Source organism: Rhyacophila brunnea, unplaced genomic scaffold, assembly GCF_057557595.1.
Source record: "Rhyacophila brunnea isolate RB1 unplaced genomic scaffold, BYU_Rbru_1.0 scaffold_7, whole genome shotgun sequence".
In the NCBI taxonomy this organism is placed as follows: Eukaryota; Metazoa; Arthropoda; class Insecta; order Trichoptera; family Rhyacophilidae; genus Rhyacophila; species Rhyacophila brunnea.
Genome location: NW_028233339.1, coordinates 42,632,391 through 42,650,566, shown reverse-complemented (window position 1 = coordinate 42,650,566; position 18,176 = coordinate 42,632,391). Strand labels below are relative to the sequence as shown.

Genomic DNA, 18,176 nt, shown 5'->3' with positions numbered 1-18,176 from the left:
TATTTTTAAAGTACCAACTGTCACTGTAACCGAATCGGTGGTTCGAATCCAATCGAATGCATAAAATTTGTAAGTAAAATGAAGATTATGAAGTCCCTGTTAATTATTTTTGAGCACAATTAGTGTAAAAAAACGTTAATTACCCTCCGCGGAATTTTTGGCATAAAAAAACGAGACATTAATTACTTCTTTACGCGATTTTTTTTTTGAAAACGCAGATAAGTATTGGTCATTCAACGCATACTATATTTTTGGCCGAAATACTATAATTTTGGAGTCTCTGTACTATAATCCTTTGAAAATATGGCAACACTGGCTAGGCCAAAAGCAGTAAAAATAACACTAAAATTCCAGCATTCGCGTCGGCCTGTTGTCTTTCGTATTTCGTAATAAGTTCAAATTCAAAGTCGCGTCTCTCCGGGAATAGTGCTTGTGATCAAATTATCATACTGACATAATACCTGCATTTAGAAGGGGTGAGTCCAAGTTCTGTTTGTATTTCGTAGTGATATGTACTACTGGTACCTACTGTTATTTTTTTGAAAAGTTTGACCGTTGAAAGCCTTTTTTCTTGTTAGAAGGCGGTTTGGCGATTGTGAAACGACGCCTATTACCTAATTCCGTTGCCGGTGAAATAATACGATACATCCACAAAATGTTGACCTGCAACAAAAGTCAACCTTGAAAATTAAATGGTATTTCATTATTAATTTGGACTTAACTTTCATAGAATCAGATCGTAATGTAGGTAGGTAATGAATGTAATGATAATTGTATAGGACAGGTTATAGGCGATGGGCAATGCATAATATTATTATAACTATGTTGTTTTCATGTCTAATGTCATAAAAAGCGCCATGCGTGCATAGGTATAAATAAACTATAAAGCGTGGTATTATTTTCGTAGGCCATGTCCGTAAGGGCTATGTTCACAATGTAATACTAATAAGCAACAAGTTGCGGCCTTCCGTAAATTTTTAAAAACTAAATACAGTTCACACGGTACACAGGTAATGATAATTATCACCTTTTGAAATTAATTTAGAGCCTACAATGCATTGTTATTCCGGAGTGGATTCTATTTTTTCTACTTATTTGATTTGATGACATTTCTAGACAACACTACATAGGTACCTCATCAGGCTCATCAACATACAAATATTAGATCAAAACAAATCGATAACTTTCATGAACTGCATACCTACATGCCTTATTAGCGCAACAAAAATAATACCTACTAGGTACATATAAATATAATATACCTACGGATATAATTATTATATCCTTAAATACCTACTGCCAAATTGAATGCGCATTTCGTTAACGTGACAAACTTTAATAGGTACTTTTTTGGAGGGTATTTTAAAGTAGTGTACATATTATTGTCATTGTGGTTAAAGGCGTTTTGAGACCAAACACCAAACGGAAACCCCAACACAACCTACTTATATTAAATTTGAGTTACAGTAGATTATGTTAGGTTTTGGTTTGGTTTCTGCACATCAATTCTGTACACAAGACTATCGGCGGTTATCGAGGGTAGTTTGTCATATTATGTTTGCATTGAGGACGTTGAGGTAATAAGTGTTACAATACGTATAAAACAAACACATCTGGTATTATACGTACATATTGAATGCTAACCAATTTAATCTGCTTACCCATTAAATTGTATGCTTGATTTAACCACACCCTTATTATTTTGGGACGTCTAAACACTGAAAACTGTCTCGGTATATCGCTTTAGTACAGCCAAGAGAGGTGCTGTAAAGCACTTATGGAGTCGTATACTTAGATTATAGAAATTCGAAATTTAACTAAGTATGCCAAATTATTCTTCTGACCATAATGTACGACTAGCAATATAATATTCGAATCAAAATCATATCTGTGTGGTATAAAGTTGTGATGGAAAATAGGGCTTGGTATCAGAATTAGAACTGTTCAATACTTTGGAAACAAAAGTAGAACTGTTGAATTTGAATTGAATTTCTAATTTCTAGATGTAGAAACATATTTCATGCTATTATAACACTAAAAACCCAACAAAACGTTTTTCGTCATTTTCTCGAAATGATGAATAGGGTGCGATGTTAGAACCTGCGAGTGCAAGCTTCCCGGTCGACATGACGTCATATGACATCATTGTGACGTACTACCGGAGTGATAATAGCACTCGAGAAAATAACGCTACCCAGACAGCGGCGCTATTCATTGTCACCATACACATATAGGTGTTTCACCGTAATAATTAATATCTACGGTGAGCACTGCGCGCGGGCGGCATGCCTTGAGCGTGTATTGGCTGACGTCACAATTACGTCATGTCGTCTGGTGCCACACGAGTCGATAGTTAGGAAATCGCGGTGCAGATCTACTTTTGATACTATACGACTGTATTGTAACAATTACAACTGACTTATTGTATAAATTATAATACTCCAATACAAAAATATGAAAAACTACCCTCGATAACTGCCGATAACCGCCGATAGCAGTCCTGTGTATAAAATAGATGCGCTGGTCTCAAAACTCAAAAGACCACAATCACAAAAGCGATATGGATTATCTACCTATCACAAATTTACCCTTTAAATGTGCTTCTCAGTGCTTCCCAAACTAATGGATCGCGGCCCCCTGGGGGTCGAAGATCTGATGTGATTACTACAAATATTTTATTTATTAATATTTTTTACAATTATAATATCATGTAGGTAGGTATATATTTAAAACAGAATTTTCGTTATTACTCATATTAAAAAAAAGCATATGTCGTGCCTTTCAACGGAGACTTAAGGAGGTTCCCTGCTTATTACTATTTCTATAAACATACCGCATAAGCGCGAAGTTCGATAGTGTTGACGGAAAATATGACAACAATAGTAACAATAATAAAATTTACACTACGTAATTCGTGCGCAGTACAAGAAATCGCAATCCGCAAATTTTATTTGAAGGTTAAGTTTTCCACTTGATTCGTTATGTAAAAACGTCCAACCACATCCATCATTAAATTGTTTTGTATGCTTTGCGACTACGTACATATTATAGTAAGTAAATATTTTTGAAGTTATACTTCCTTTGGCGCGTTGGGGAAATCAGATCAGAGTGTATTTTTGGCGTGTGACATGTAACACATAATTTATTTTTTCACACGAAAAAAACGCACTCGATTGGATTCGAACCACCGATTGTTCGGTTATCAGCCGAACGCACTACCTTTACGCCACAGTATGATACTGCAATCGTGACGATTATACAGTATAATATTATAGTTTAGAATTGTTCCGTTGCCTAGGCAGCGAATTTATTATTGTCGGCCATTTGCAATTCCTTACGTAAACAAACGATTAAACATCATAGAGGTAGTTGGTACTTTAAAATATAAACAACGATAAATAATTATTTAATTTAGTAAATAAAATTTATAGAAATAAACCAACGGCGCTTCAATAAGCGGCCCGTTTTCTTGAGTGTGTAATTTGACAAGATAATTAAGAGCTAGTCGAAAAATCTAGGTTATCACAAGTTTTGTTTTTGTTTTGTTACGCCAAAGAAGTATAACTTCGCGCGTACATAAGTACACACACCGATTTTTTTTGTGTAGTAGTAATAATAGAAGTAATAAGTACTTACCAAATAAAGCTTTTGAAACTATACGAAAATTGTTTGGGAAGCCCTGCTTTAATGCAAACATGCATAACTATTGAAAATAACATTCTTTAAAATGTAACACAAGTTTTAAGTTTATTTCATATTTCTCCATACTCGAGAATTTTAAACATTTTTTGGTAAAATATCAGTATTCCATTGAGCTTTCCTAACCCAACCTACCGTAACCAAAGATAAAATCAAAAATTATGTCAACCTGATTTTGATTTGTTTTTCGGTAGATTTGTGTTTAGGGTTTGGTTCTTAGACTATAGATACGGTTTGGTTTGATTTGATTTTTACACAACTACGAAACGCACTTATTATTTTTGTGTTCCCTCGAAGTAACGTTTTGGAAATAATTAAAAATGCATGCCTAAAATTGCACACGGTTAGAAATAATCCTATGATTTATATTCGTGGCAATAAATACAATATGTAAGTAATAGGTTTATTATACTAACTAGGTACATCTGCGGGTCTATTCTATACAAAAGGCGACTATCGACCGCTAACGTGCTAACGTGATAATGTGTTAGTATTTGTTACATACATTTTATATTGAAATATTATAATTGTATTGTCATCAGTTAATCAGTCGAAACTGTCTCTCTCTCGCTCTCTCTCTATCGCTCATGCTCTAAATTTTAGCACAGGCAGGGGGCATGCCGTTAAAATATATCATTTATTGCAACAATTCATACCGGCTAATTATAATTGTTACAAAACGTGTTAATAATTTGATACAAACATACCCTAGTTAGCGGTTTCAACGGACGAAAGCAGCCTTTTGTATAGAATAGACCCGCAGAAAGTTCATTAAACTATAAAAAAAAATACTTCCAAGTAGGTAGTGTTATTTTCCTATATTGTAATAAAATAAAAATTCTGTTTGTAATTCTTTAAGGTGGAATGCAACGGATGTATGTATTAAATTGGAACATAATAATTGGATTGCTTCGTAAGTAGGTACCTAGTTCCCAACGTTCAGTGCGCGTCTCGTTTCATTACTCAAAACACTTGAGAACGCCTTCATTAATGATGGAGTGACAGCCATTATTATGTGTTTGTGTCATGTTCCTGCAAGTGACCGTCTATTCATGGTGCACCGTGTATTACCACAGTACATATTTGCAGATGTTTTTATCGTTATCTATGCCTAATTGAATACTTATCGTATTGATAAGTTGTTAGGCAACAAAACGATAGGTGTTTATTTAAATAATCATTGTAGTAGCGGCTTGCCAACTCACTGTTTAATGTTGGTGTTGGTATAGTTCAGCGGAAGTGCCACGCCCAATCCAATGTGTGTTTAGTTCGACTGTTTTCCTTGTTCAGCTCGTTTTTACTTCGGGCGCAGTTCTCATAATGTTTGCTATTTTAATTTGATCGTCCGCGCTAATTTCTGCCTTATTGTTGGACGTTAGTTATAATTATTACGGTGACCATACGCCCCTGAATAAATGTCTTGTCCCGCCCCTGGACGTATTAAAAAAAAAATAGCGGGAAATATTACTTAGCGTACCTACTTAAATACTTAAGTTTATTTAATAAGTATATAATATTATATTGTTGTAGGTACCTACTCAATATCAAAGTATTAATCATTACGTTGTTTTAAATTACAACATCTGGGTAACCATTGTTTGGTGAAATTTGAAAAACCTTAGATGGTCTAGCTCAGGGTAAGTCAACTTTTTTATACCTATCGCCCACTTTTGTGTCTGTGTTGTTGGTAGTAAAATTTTCTAACCGCCCATCGGTTCCACAGTAATGATGATTTTAACAGATAGGGAAGTAACTTTACTTTATACAATTTATAGTTACAGCAAGTTAAAGCATATAATAATAATTACTTACCAAATACTTAATGTCAATCTTTATAAAACAACTTACTGTAGTTAAAATCTATCGTTTTATTTATACTACTTTGCACACATAGAAGCATGAAGTCATTTTTTGTTTTTAAAACCCCTATCGCCCACCATGGAAGCTGGAACGGTGGGGACCAGGCTGATTAGCCATGGACCCATGGACCCCTGAACTAATGGTAATTGCTCAGATTAAAGAATAATGCTCATTGTTTCTAAAGAAATACAGATGGTTCGGTGGCCACTCGTCCGAAATAATTGTCGACTTAAAACTGAAATTTAATATTATTTATCAATATTAAAGGTCATTATCAGCATGGCCGATTTTGGTTTACAGTGCGTAGGTACCTTATCCAAAATCAATAAAGTCATTCACCCACATGAATAGTAATGATTATTTTTATCATAATATTCAACAGTTGCCTTCCGCCAATTATAAAAGACGCGTCCTGTCTTATTAGAGACACTTCTTCCGCACACGCGTTGTGTAATTAAGGCTATACCTCAGTTGAGGCATGGTCTCAAAAGATCGTGGCTAGGCGATGCGCGGATTGCGGGTCGTGGGTGCAAATGACGCATGCCGAACGAAATATAATTTTTCATATAAATCCAACATGCGTCCATTTAATGTTCTGTTTATTGTTCTAATATTAGCCAGTTCCTCACCGGCTATGGCAACTTCGCCGCCAGACTCCACGAGTTTGGCTTGATAGTAGATAGGCCGGGTTGTACCTGCGGGCATGACCACCAAGATGTTGAACACATCTTCTGGGATTGCCCGCTTATGGAACTCGGAACGAGCGGAGCTGCTTGCCAGGGTCCGTCCTCACACGGGCCCAATTGGTCATGGAGATCTGATAGCAACCGAGGCCAACTTTGCGGCATTCGAGAAATTTGCAGCGTCGTATGGGGAGCGGGATAGTCCCGACTCTTCTGTAGACTCATCCATTTCAATTCGTGACACTCAGTATGCGGGTACACAAAGCGCTTAATGTCAGCGGACAGCAGAGCCAGTCCAAGAAACAAAAAAAAAAACTTTCTTAACATTCTTCTTTAAGCACTACGGTGCATGGTTGCAGAATCAGTCCCGTGCGGCTCCGTCTCGGGACGTAATGAGCACTTAAAATCACTTCTTTCAGACATGTTTAAAGCGTCATAGAAAGCGGCCGTGCATATCCACGGTTGTGCATATATGACGGGTGGTGGTGGGCACTTTAACGTTTGTTCTATTAGTAACAATAATAATATATCATTGACATGTTTTCCTTTTCAAGTAAATCGTTAACGTTATTAGTCATCTTTACACGATTTAAGAATTAATACCCCCGTCGCCATCACAAAACAAATTGATCGAGGTGTCAATAACCTCGACGATCGCTCTCCGAATGCCAGCGAGTCCAAAATTTCGTCGCGCCTATAGTTGAAAATTATTTGCCGTTTCACTGATGTATCGTCTTAAGAAATTAATACATTTTTCCGACGCGCGACCTTGCGAATTTTGTAATCCATAATATAATAATATGTAATCCTTTTTGTAATTTCAACTGTGTGTAATAAAATACCATTATTGTTTATTCTGATCCGACCCCTCCCTTTAAAATATTCCCGCGATCCCCCCCCCGTATTCGTCCGAAGCCAGAAGGCGGTTTGTTAGTAGGTAGGTGCCTAATTAGTCTTTTATTACATTACTATTGATTAAGTATTGTATTCATATGTTTTACCTACAAGCAGTTGGTTCACTGACACATTGAAGTTACTTTATATTGGGTATTGGGGAAGACCACAGAACAGATAATAAATAGAATACCGATATGATATATATACAATACGCCGCACGAAGCAGGGTTTTTGAATGTGTGAGTGTCCTACGAAAATGAAGCACGCATTATGCACGTGCAATGGTGTGTGTAATACACCAAAATTAAATGAGCGTAAATGCATAAACCGAGAGCAGTTTTCAGTATTCGACGTAAAACGTATTCTTGACACGTGTGTAAGTTTAACACGATTCTTCCTTACTCGAGTCGGTTACCTGCTATCGCCTTACCGTTATGTATTTCAGTTCCCATTATTTCTGAGTTCCCTGGCGAAGACAGTGACTATTCGTCCTTTATTTCAAATACCTAAAACCTGATTTTTGCTGAAAGTGTGTGTACCAGTCTACCTTAGAGATTGGCATATTTGGGGAAAATGAAAAATATTAAATCTGTGTGCTTTTGCTGCTGTTGTTACTGGAAACATGTACTTTGGCAAGAAGACTTAAAAAAAGGTACCGTCTTCGGTTTTGGAGGAAATTTAATATTTTCGGGAGGAAAACATGAAATAAATAATTCGTCAGCTGAATGCAGAACTATTCTAACTCACATTTGAAATATTTCCGAAGGGGGGAGTGCTTTGAAATAACCATTTTCGATTATTTATTATTTGTATAGACACATGTATAAGTACATCATATTATTTTAGAATGACTTCATTTATGAAAATAATTATGCATAATTGTGTCTATATAAATTAAATAATAAATAACTTAAATATAATGATTCAAAGAACACTTCTGGAAAATATTAATTCTGCATTCAGCCAACGAATTTGTTCTCGGTTGGATAATTTTTTTGTGAAACCAGTACTTGAGAATAAAGCTCCAGTCTTCGGTTTTGGAGGACACCTAATAATTTTGGGATGAAAACATTTACGTAGGTACTTACAACTAATTACATAATATACATATTATTGATTAGGTAAGTAAATATCCAGTACTTGAGAAAAAAGCTCCAGTCTTCGGTTTTGGAGGACACTTAATAATTTTGGGATGAAAACATTTACGTAGGTACTTACACCTAATTACATAATATACATATTATTGATTAGGTAAGTAAATATCCAGTACTTGAGAAAAAAGCTCCAGTCTTCGGTTTTGGAGGACACTTAATAATTTTGGGATGAAAACATTTACGTAGGTACTTACACCTAATTACATAATATACATATTATTGATTAGGTAAGTAAATATTTTTTTTTGGCAATTAGACAGTTTTAATGTTCATTGATATAAATTATTGTAAATAAAATGTCATTTTATTGTAAAAGTATTTATCTAACTACATATCTATTTTTTATTCCGTCTGATATAATCGGACACACAATTAATTAATCTGCCCGTGGATACAGTGTTGCCATCTTTTTCTATGTTGATTATACTACAAAAGGGTAAAAATTATAGCATTTCAGAAAAAAACTATAGTATAGGAACATTTTCCGTCTCGAATCCTTCAAAATTATAGTATTTTTGTGATACTTGCGTAAAATTATAGTATTTTACCTTTTTTTGCGGATTCAAAATTAAAGTATTGTACTATAATTATAGTACGGTTGGCAACACTGTCAGGATATGATATTGTGTTTATTGTGCAATATTGTGATGTCACGATGTGGTAATATGTAGTGGTATATTTATAAATTATAATGTATTTGGCTGGATTTGCAGACTATATAATATTATAATCGCTGCGTTGAGCCGATCCGAGGCGCGACTCCGATTACGTAATGTTTATTTTTAAATACCGAGCCATATTTTGTTTAATGTCATTTCCAGGGCTGCCAACGTATAACGCCCAAACACGCCATGATTGCGATTTAAATTTAAAGCATTATTAATTCTGTTCCCAGACAAATATTTTTTGTTTGGCGGGAACCCATACCCATTGAGCCATTAAAAAAAACTCGGTAACCCCTCCCCCGCCCAGCTGACGCATACAATTTTCTTCTTCTTTCGACCATGTCCGATCCTAATGAAATCATATGGGCCTCCACATAGCGGTGGTTTGTATTAACAGATTTTGTTATTACGAGAAATGGACCTCAGCCATTTGCTCAACCTATTAGGTCCATACTCTGACTCATACACAAATTGAAAAACTATATGTGTACTTGCCAGACCCAGGATTCGAACCTGGGACCCACGACGCTATAGGCCGACGCTTAGTGCTCAGCCGTAGTGGTTTGGCGGGCTCGGCGCGGCGGCGTCTTGCGAAACTCAAACGTATAATATCCGTGTGTGAAATGTTCGTAGACAGTGTCTTTTTTGGGGCATAATACACACCGCTATACGTTTGAGTTTCGCAAGACGCCGCCGCGCCCCGCCCGCCAAACCACTACGGCTGAGCACTTAGCCGCGCGCCGTCGCGTACAATGCAGATGGGAAACTACAAAGTAAATGCGTTTCTAATGAAATAAAGGTGCAGATTCAAATTTCCTCCATTTACTATATTGCAGTGATTCTCAACGTTTTTTGGTTGGCGGGAACCCTCGTAGCTCTGTTATCTCGAGGAACCCATATTTGGTTGACGCACATTACTATCTAACGAGTTGAACGACAATATAAACATAACGTATAAATCTCATTAGAGGATTTTAAATTCTGCACTTCACTTAATTTAATTTAAAAAATGTCCGCGGAATTAAAAAATATATGAGACGCAAAAATAATTTATTTGATACATATTCTGTTGGGTAGGTATCTCAAGATATTTCCGCAGATATCTACATAAATATTTTGCATTTATTGTTATGTTACTAAAGCTTTTTGCGTTCACGAGGAACCCCTGACAACGCTCGGAGAACCTGGGTTCCACTGACCCGGGCGCAGAATTACTGGTTTAATGCTATCTCAATTCTTTACATAACTTCCACGTTGTATTATTTTCTGCGTGATTATCCTAAAATCGGTTAGATAGATAAACACGTTCACGGGAAGTCTTTTTGAGCGCGTTATCAACTCCACGGAATCCACTCAAGTCTTGTGATATCCGTATTATTTCTTGATTTTTCGCTATTTGAAAATGCGACTGCTAAGCAACCCACGACTCAGATAGAGTACGTATAAAGTATTGCCTACACATCTTCAGATACCTACGTTAACTGTCTTTACATAATATTATTATGTTCCACATTCTCCAAATCTAATGGTCATTAAAATACAATTAACAATAATTAAATTTTATATCAATAAATCAATTCTGTGCTATAGGTACCTAACTGTAGTTTGTGTGAATATTACTTCGAAAACAAAAATTCGTAAATTATTTTAAATTACAAATTTGTGAAATTAAACCCTGTGCTATCAAAAATATTTTAAGTTCTACTTACCAAAAACCTTGTGAATCCCACGGTCACGCGGAACGACGGTTTGGAATCACTATTCCAGAAAGTGTCTGGAGTCTAGACATCCATTACGATTAACTTCAGTTTGTCAATGGTACAATAAAAAAAATGCTTGACTATAAGATAATAGTGCCCATGGGAGAGAGCAGAACCGTAGAGGTAAAATAGAGAATAGTTGCAATAACTAACATAAGCCGAGAAAAAGTGAAGAGAATTCCGTTCACATAAATATTCATTTTCGTTTCTAGGGGCGGGAGGGGGGGTTCCCAACCCTAACCCTTGTGTGTGCGCGCGACTGCATATTATTACAATAATACTTGATACAATTTAACATTTGAATCTAATAGCGCATGTACACGTGCATGGAGTTATTGGCACTGATAGTGTGTAAATTAAACCATCGCGATAGTAACTGTTTGTATGATTAGCTTCGTTTTTTGTTGTACATATATATATATATATTATAAATTCATTTTCTTTTTGTTATTTCTCTGTCTTTTCTCTTCCCCTGCACTTTACGTTAGAGTAAAAATCAGTAAACTCAGCCAAAGCTCACTTACCCCAAGTTACCCAAGACTTGTGGTAACTGCTCCTGAGACATTCCCAGTCATAAAAATTTGATGCTTCACACCATAGTAGGGTCCCGTGATACGCCCGATTCCTTTTCACCGCTGACGGCATAGCTGTTGTGCCCTCATTATTTGGCCATTTGATATAATTAGCATGTTATTTAAATGTGGTAATTAAATAGTAATTAAATGCTTCGTGGCGAAAGGGTTAAGACCTGGTGTGTGGTGGGTGTGGTTTGGTGGGGGCATTAACTTCAATGTCTCATCAATTTCATTCTTCCAGCGTATGCGAGACGCGTTGTTGTCATATTGCATGGTACTATTTGATAGGTTGTGAAAATTGGTAACCGTCGGGGTGTAGTTCGTATTTTTACGGCGGGTTCGCAACTATCGCACAGGTTCCAACTATCGCGTTAAAATTCAGGAGCCGCTGAACCGTGCATGCAATCTTGCAACTTGTTTACACGTAGGTATATTTTCTCGTTATTGCCGCGATAATATTTACTGTTAGCAATAAATTCATGCACGTGTAAACGTGGTTAGTTTACGTTGTTGTCAAAAATCAATCTCAGTGTCGGTTATTTTAATATTTTGTATTGAGTCAGCATTTACTTAATTGAAATTCATTTTCGATAAGTATGTAGTTGTATTAATTTGTATAAAATTATTGTTGGTCGATATCAAAGACTTGCTATTGGCGTGACAACTATAGATTTTTTTAAACGTGGCCATTATATCGCACCGTGAGTGTAAAACCATAGCAAGTGCAAATTTTTCAATTTCGAGATTTAAATGCAAAACAACTGCAAAAGTCATAAACTTGATAATGTAAAATTGAAGTTACTGCAAACTTAAAAATTCTCATTAAAAAAGACAGATATTTGGGTTTTACAATACAAAGATTTACTTCCATTGTTAATGTAAAACCATAGTATCTGCAAATGATTATCCATGACTAATTGTGAAACCCGAGCATCAGACGCATTCTTTTGGTGAATGCAATGTGGCATTGTTTTTATTATTGTGATAGCAGGCAATTATTGAAATGATTCAGTGTTAAGACTTTGATAACGCATCCAGACGTATTCTACAACACATTATTGTTTCCTTTGATTCAAGTAATGTAGTGCAGTGTATTTTGTTTTTATCAAATATGAGTTTGAGGATTCGAATGATGGTGGAGTTAGCTTTAAAAGCTGAAAAACTTCTAAAAAGGTAAGACTTTGTGATAAATATTATACTAAAATGATATACAAAACTAACCTTAATATTATTATTGTTATGAAACTTATTATTATCGACTTATCTTATGTACCTATGTATTTATTTTATGCACCTACAATAATAAACTCTTTCAATTAACACAACAGTATATCAATCAGATCTATGATATTTTTGTTTTTGCAATGTTACAGATTTTCAAAAATGTGACAAGTACATTTCCTGATGCTGAAGAACCCATGTTGGATATAGATAAGGATGCTGCTGGTTTGCAAGAGGAACAATACCCATTATAATATAGGCTTTTTTCAACCAAACAAGGAACTATGTGACTTTTGTGAAAAATATAAAAATTGCAGTAGCGAAGAGAAAAATATAATTGAAGTTAAATAATATATGACATTCATCAAAACAAATAAACAATTATCGAGAACACAGAAGGCGAAAGACGAATAAAATAGTATGTTGCTATAATCTGCAGGTCGTATTATCAACACCAAATGCCCAGATATCAGTGCTATATTATAAAAGAAAGCTTTCAACCTATAATTTTACCATCTTACACACATTAATAATAAAAATGGTTACTGTTTTGTTTAGCATGGAGAGACTACAAACAAAGGGGCCAATGCAATTGGTTATTGTGTTGTAAAATTCCAAAAAAGACGAATCAATTGGGAAGGAAGTCATTTTTTATTCGGATAATTGTGCCGGACAGAATAAAAATAAAATTATTACAGCAATGTATTTATGAGGCGTCTAGAATTTTAATATCCCGAAAATCACACACAACTTTTTGGTCGTAGGACACACCTTGAACGAGGGTGACTCTACAACACTCTTGCATAGAGAAACAAAAAAATAGTCTTGAAGTCAGGTCCAATTTATATACCAATACAGTGGATTCCAGTGATTCACTGGAATTGGCACTGACGAGATTTTTGATTTTCACAAGTTAGCAAATGAAATGGGCAATAATTTTCAACTCAACGAAAATAGTAAAAAGGTTAGTTGGGTAGACATTTTCGTTATCGAAGTGAGGAAAATCAATCCTTATTGCCTGTTCTATAAAAATAAGTATGAAACAGAAGTGTTTGATGTAATAAATATTAGAAAACGTCAGGGCGGACGTCAATCAGTACAACCTCAACTACACAAAGCATTTATAAAACCACCTCGGATCTCCGAAGCAAAATTAAATGACTTGATTTCCTTATGTTCATCAAAAGTGATGCCAGAAATACACCACAATTTTTATAAAAAAAAACTTTCATCTACACATTTAAATACGGATTCAGATAATAATTGACGTCGATAAAATTAATTATAAAAACATTACAATTATTGTAATTTGCTATTTTTATTTTGGTTTAAAATTGTATGCATCTATTTTAATAAATTATAGTTAGTAAGCTTAAAATATCAAAATATTATAGGTAAATATCATTATTGATTTATTTAATAATAATATAATATATTATATTATAATGGTATTACCAAAGTTCCCAATAAAAATCTTACTGCAATTCAGGTAACTGCGAAATATCAACATTTTCTATGCATCATGAAAGTGTAAAACCATAGCAACTGCTAAAACTTGTAATCTTGATGAATTTATATGAAAAAAAAAAAAATAATAAAAGAACATGTCATAATATATACATACACCAAATATTATGGTTTTATTTTAGAAACTCTATTTATCCTGACCAAATGAAAACTTCAAACCCTTATATCTCCGAACTATGTAATTTGCACATACGTTGGTTTTACACTCACGGTGCGATATGCACCTGCGCATTATTACTGTAAAGGTTTTTGTCTATATATTATTTATACGTACTCTGTACACTGTATAAAAGAAGATATTAAAAAATAATATAAAATTACTAACTCAGAGGAATATAACTCAGTTGGTGGTAACCCTGGCTAATCCATGAAAAGTGGAATTTAGCACTTTTAGAATTCCTAGGCGTAGTGGATATACATAGGTAGGTACCATGTATATTATGCCGTTACAAACCTCACTTAATTAGGTTTATGCATAGCTTCGTTGCATCATTTATATTATTAAAACATTGGGTACAAGTCAGTTATGTGGAAGCCACGACTTATGAGCTTCCTTCCTTTTAGTGTGATTTTGGGTGATTCCCAACCTTTTTTTGGTGTGCGGAACGGAACCTTCGCGTTTTACAAAATTTCGAGGAAGTCACACCCGGCGAATGGGTACTTACATAATATTATGGCGATAATTTCTTTTATTTTGTTAACTGTCAATTCATGGTGGAACTGCATTGTATTGTTGTTTTTATTTAATAAAACGCAATTTTTTTTATAGTACTTATTCCACTTTAATTTATATATTAGGACCGGTTTCGTCCGCCTCAGTGGGGCACAGTAGATTCAGTTGAAAATGTCCCACTGAGGCGGACGAAACCGGTCCTAATATATAAATTAAAGTGGGATAAGTACTATAAAAAAATTGCGTTTTATTAAATAAAAACAACAATTATGGCGATACTTCGGTGAAACGGCAAATAATTTTCAAATATATGCTCGACGAAATTTTGGACTCGCTGGCACTCGGAGACCGTACGTCGAGGTGTGAATAAGTCAATTTGTTTCGTGATGGCGATGGGGGTAGGTATTAATTCTTAAATCGTGTAAAGATGACTAAAAACGTTACCCATTTACTTTAAAAAGAAAACATATTATTGTTACTGATAGAACTATAAACAGAACATTAAATGGACGCATGTATGATTTATATGACAAATTATATTTCGTTCGGCATGCGTCATTTGCACCCGCAATCCGCGCTTCGCTTAGCCACGAACTTTTTAAACCATGCCTCAACTGAGGTATAGCCTTGTAGGAACGGCTGTCCAAACATAGCAAGGGACTTGCGTTTTGTACTAAATCTCCTGATGCATGTCTTTTTTTTAATTGCTTCATTTTAAAAACCTAGCAACTACGCTTTGCCGTTGGTTTACAAATTCATTATTTTTATTGGATAAATTCGTTTTTTTTTTCATTATCCAATAAAAATAATTTAGGTTATCATTTTGGATTTTGCCATTATTTTTTATTAGATCATCGTAATCTATTTGGAATATAGTCACAATGATTTTAAACGACTTGTTTCATTCAGTATAGGCACTGATCGATTCGTGCGCATTTTTTCATCTAATAATATTGGTCAGGGTACTGTTCTGTGAATATAATATTTCAATTAACTAAAAGTACCTATGTTTTTAGTGATTGTTAAATAACTATTATTTTCATATACTTTTTGTTGTCATACTATTTTCATACTATGTTCATACAATTTTTGATTTGAATTAATTAATATGTGGCCGTTTTTTTTAAATGGTTAGTAGCAGTAGCCTAAATACGTTATTTCTATTATGAAACTAATTTATACATTAACGAATATTTTCATTTCTACCCACAAAAATAGCTGCACCAAATAAGAAACAAAAACTTGGTGGAGTGAGTAATAGTAATTCTGGCAGACAGTTTCAAAATTAATTGGTGGACCGAAATGTACGGCGTACTTAATTGAAAAAAAAGTGATAAAGCTATATGTGTGCTATGTACTGTGAGTGGAGTCTAGAACATTATCATTTTATAGAATTCTTAAAAAATATTTTTCCCCATAAAAAACTGCTCGGCACGTCTGACAGTCGGAAAATAATATTTGGGAAATTTTGGCACACGTACGTAAAAAGGTTCGCCAACCCTGGTATATAACATGCATGAGATGTTTTCAAATTATGTAAGTAGGTAGGTACGTACAATATTAATCATAAATTTAGAAATGAAGATTCCTTACAAATTAAAAGTAGGTACTTCATTGCATTTCCTTAGGTATCTTATTTTAATTTAGTGTTGTAAATATTATAAAATATTACAACGGCAAGCAAGACATAGGTACAATTTAGTTTTATTTTAAATTGACACCGGGTTTTCGATATGGTAGCTTCATTTTTGAATATTAAGGCGCGTCCACACTATGCCGTGATTTGCCCTTGGCAAAGCCAGCGGCTGTGAAAACGTCTACGTCTGTGTTTGCATTTTTTTCTTTTAGTCGCACAATGTTCTTCACCGAGGCCGCATGAGTGGTTGGCACGTCCCCACTCTCTGTTCTCATTGGCTTTCTTTGAAGGAGACCGACACTCGAGCGATTTTGGTTGGCACAATGGCACGAGCCAACGGTCACGTCTACATCGTTTCGGCCTTGCCAACTGGCAAACAGCGGCATAGTGTGGACTCGCCTTTACGCTTAGCTCCACAATGTGTTATCGTTGTTATCTGGACTTCTAAAGTTTGTGTTGATATTGATAATGATAAGTATGTTCAGGGAACATATTATACGACATGTTTTTGTGATTTTAATCCTAGGCAACATTTAAATTTTAACCGTATGCTGTCGTTTTAACTCTCATTCCAAAGATTCCAATCTATAATAATTCTAATATTATGTCACAATTGGAAAAATAATTTAGGTACTTGGGTTTTTTCAAACATGGTATCAGGACATAAGGTATCTGCGTTTTTCATAATAAATAAATCTACCCAGCACACCATCTACGCGAGTCTTGCGACAACCATAAACATTTATATATGAGGGGTATAAAAGCATAGATAGCAATCTCCAAAAACTCGAAAAAAAAATTGTGAATACAGTTCCATAGAGATTATACCTAATTGGTGAACCAAACAAATTAAATATTTAGTGGCAAACCCAGCATTCTCTCACCAAACGCACCTTTGAAAATCGCTATTAAAAGCAAACTAAAGACAGTCATTTCACTGTCTTTTCAAAAGCAAACACGGCAATCTCCATTTCACCCGATAAAATGTAAGGGAATGTCACGCCACAGGATGGCCGCTCCATACTAAACAGACAGTTTAGTGATTTTTGTTAGTGTTAATTTTAAATCTTTTTAATATCCCTTCCTAAGTTATCAGGGTTTCCTTCGAACTAATTAACACAAAGCAAAGATGTCGGCAGTTTAGAAGTTTTTATGGCAAACACAACAATCTCCAATTTTGTAAGATGCAAAGGCAGCAATCTCCTGATTTAAATATTAATTATCTTTTTATAGACATATATTAAAGAAAAGCTGAGAATGAATTTGTTCCCTGATATCAAAATACTAAAATAATATATTTTTTTAGATTCTGACGAAATCTCCTTTAATATTTGAGTTGTCCAGGTGCAAAACCTGTTATCCCCATAATTTTTCTATTTTGAGGTTTTAGTACCTCTGGATTCTACTCGTCTCAGGCTACACGTGTATGGGCTACCGCTACAGGCTACACAAAAAATGAAACGAGCTGCAAACCCTGCTATATTTCTGATGATCTCGGTTGCAGTTAACGTGCAAAACCAAAGAAAGCCTGATTACAATTTTTGTACCAACGAAATATATTTTTTTTAATTTTCTAAATAAAAGCATAATGATATCTTGCCTAGAAGTGTCAGAACAATTTTTATCATTTTTCCAAAAAACTGTTCAAATACACTTAGCAGGTTTTGCATCTGGAACGCTCATTTATAAGTTTTCGGGCTTTATCTCAAAAACATAAAAGTGGGAGATTGCTGCCTTTGCTTTTGTACCCCTCATTTACCTACGTTCGAATGTTAGATACAGGGATTACACAGATTCTGTGGTTAGATACTACAAAGTATAAACCA

The 18,176-nt window shown here is 34.8% G+C and overlaps 1 protein-coding gene across 1 annotated transcript in view; it reads left to right on the top strand.

Annotated features, from left to right (window-relative positions):
* Nucleotides 1–341: 341 nt before the first annotated feature.
* The window catches only part of LOC147064928 (uncharacterized), a 37,697-nt gene continuing 19,862 nt past the window's right edge, over nucleotides 342–18,176 (top strand). The window contains exon 1 of the mRNA XM_085957443.1: nucleotides 342–476. The gene's annotated coding sequence lies outside the window, so the exon portion shown is untranslated. The remainder of the gene's footprint in view (nucleotides 477–18,176) is intronic.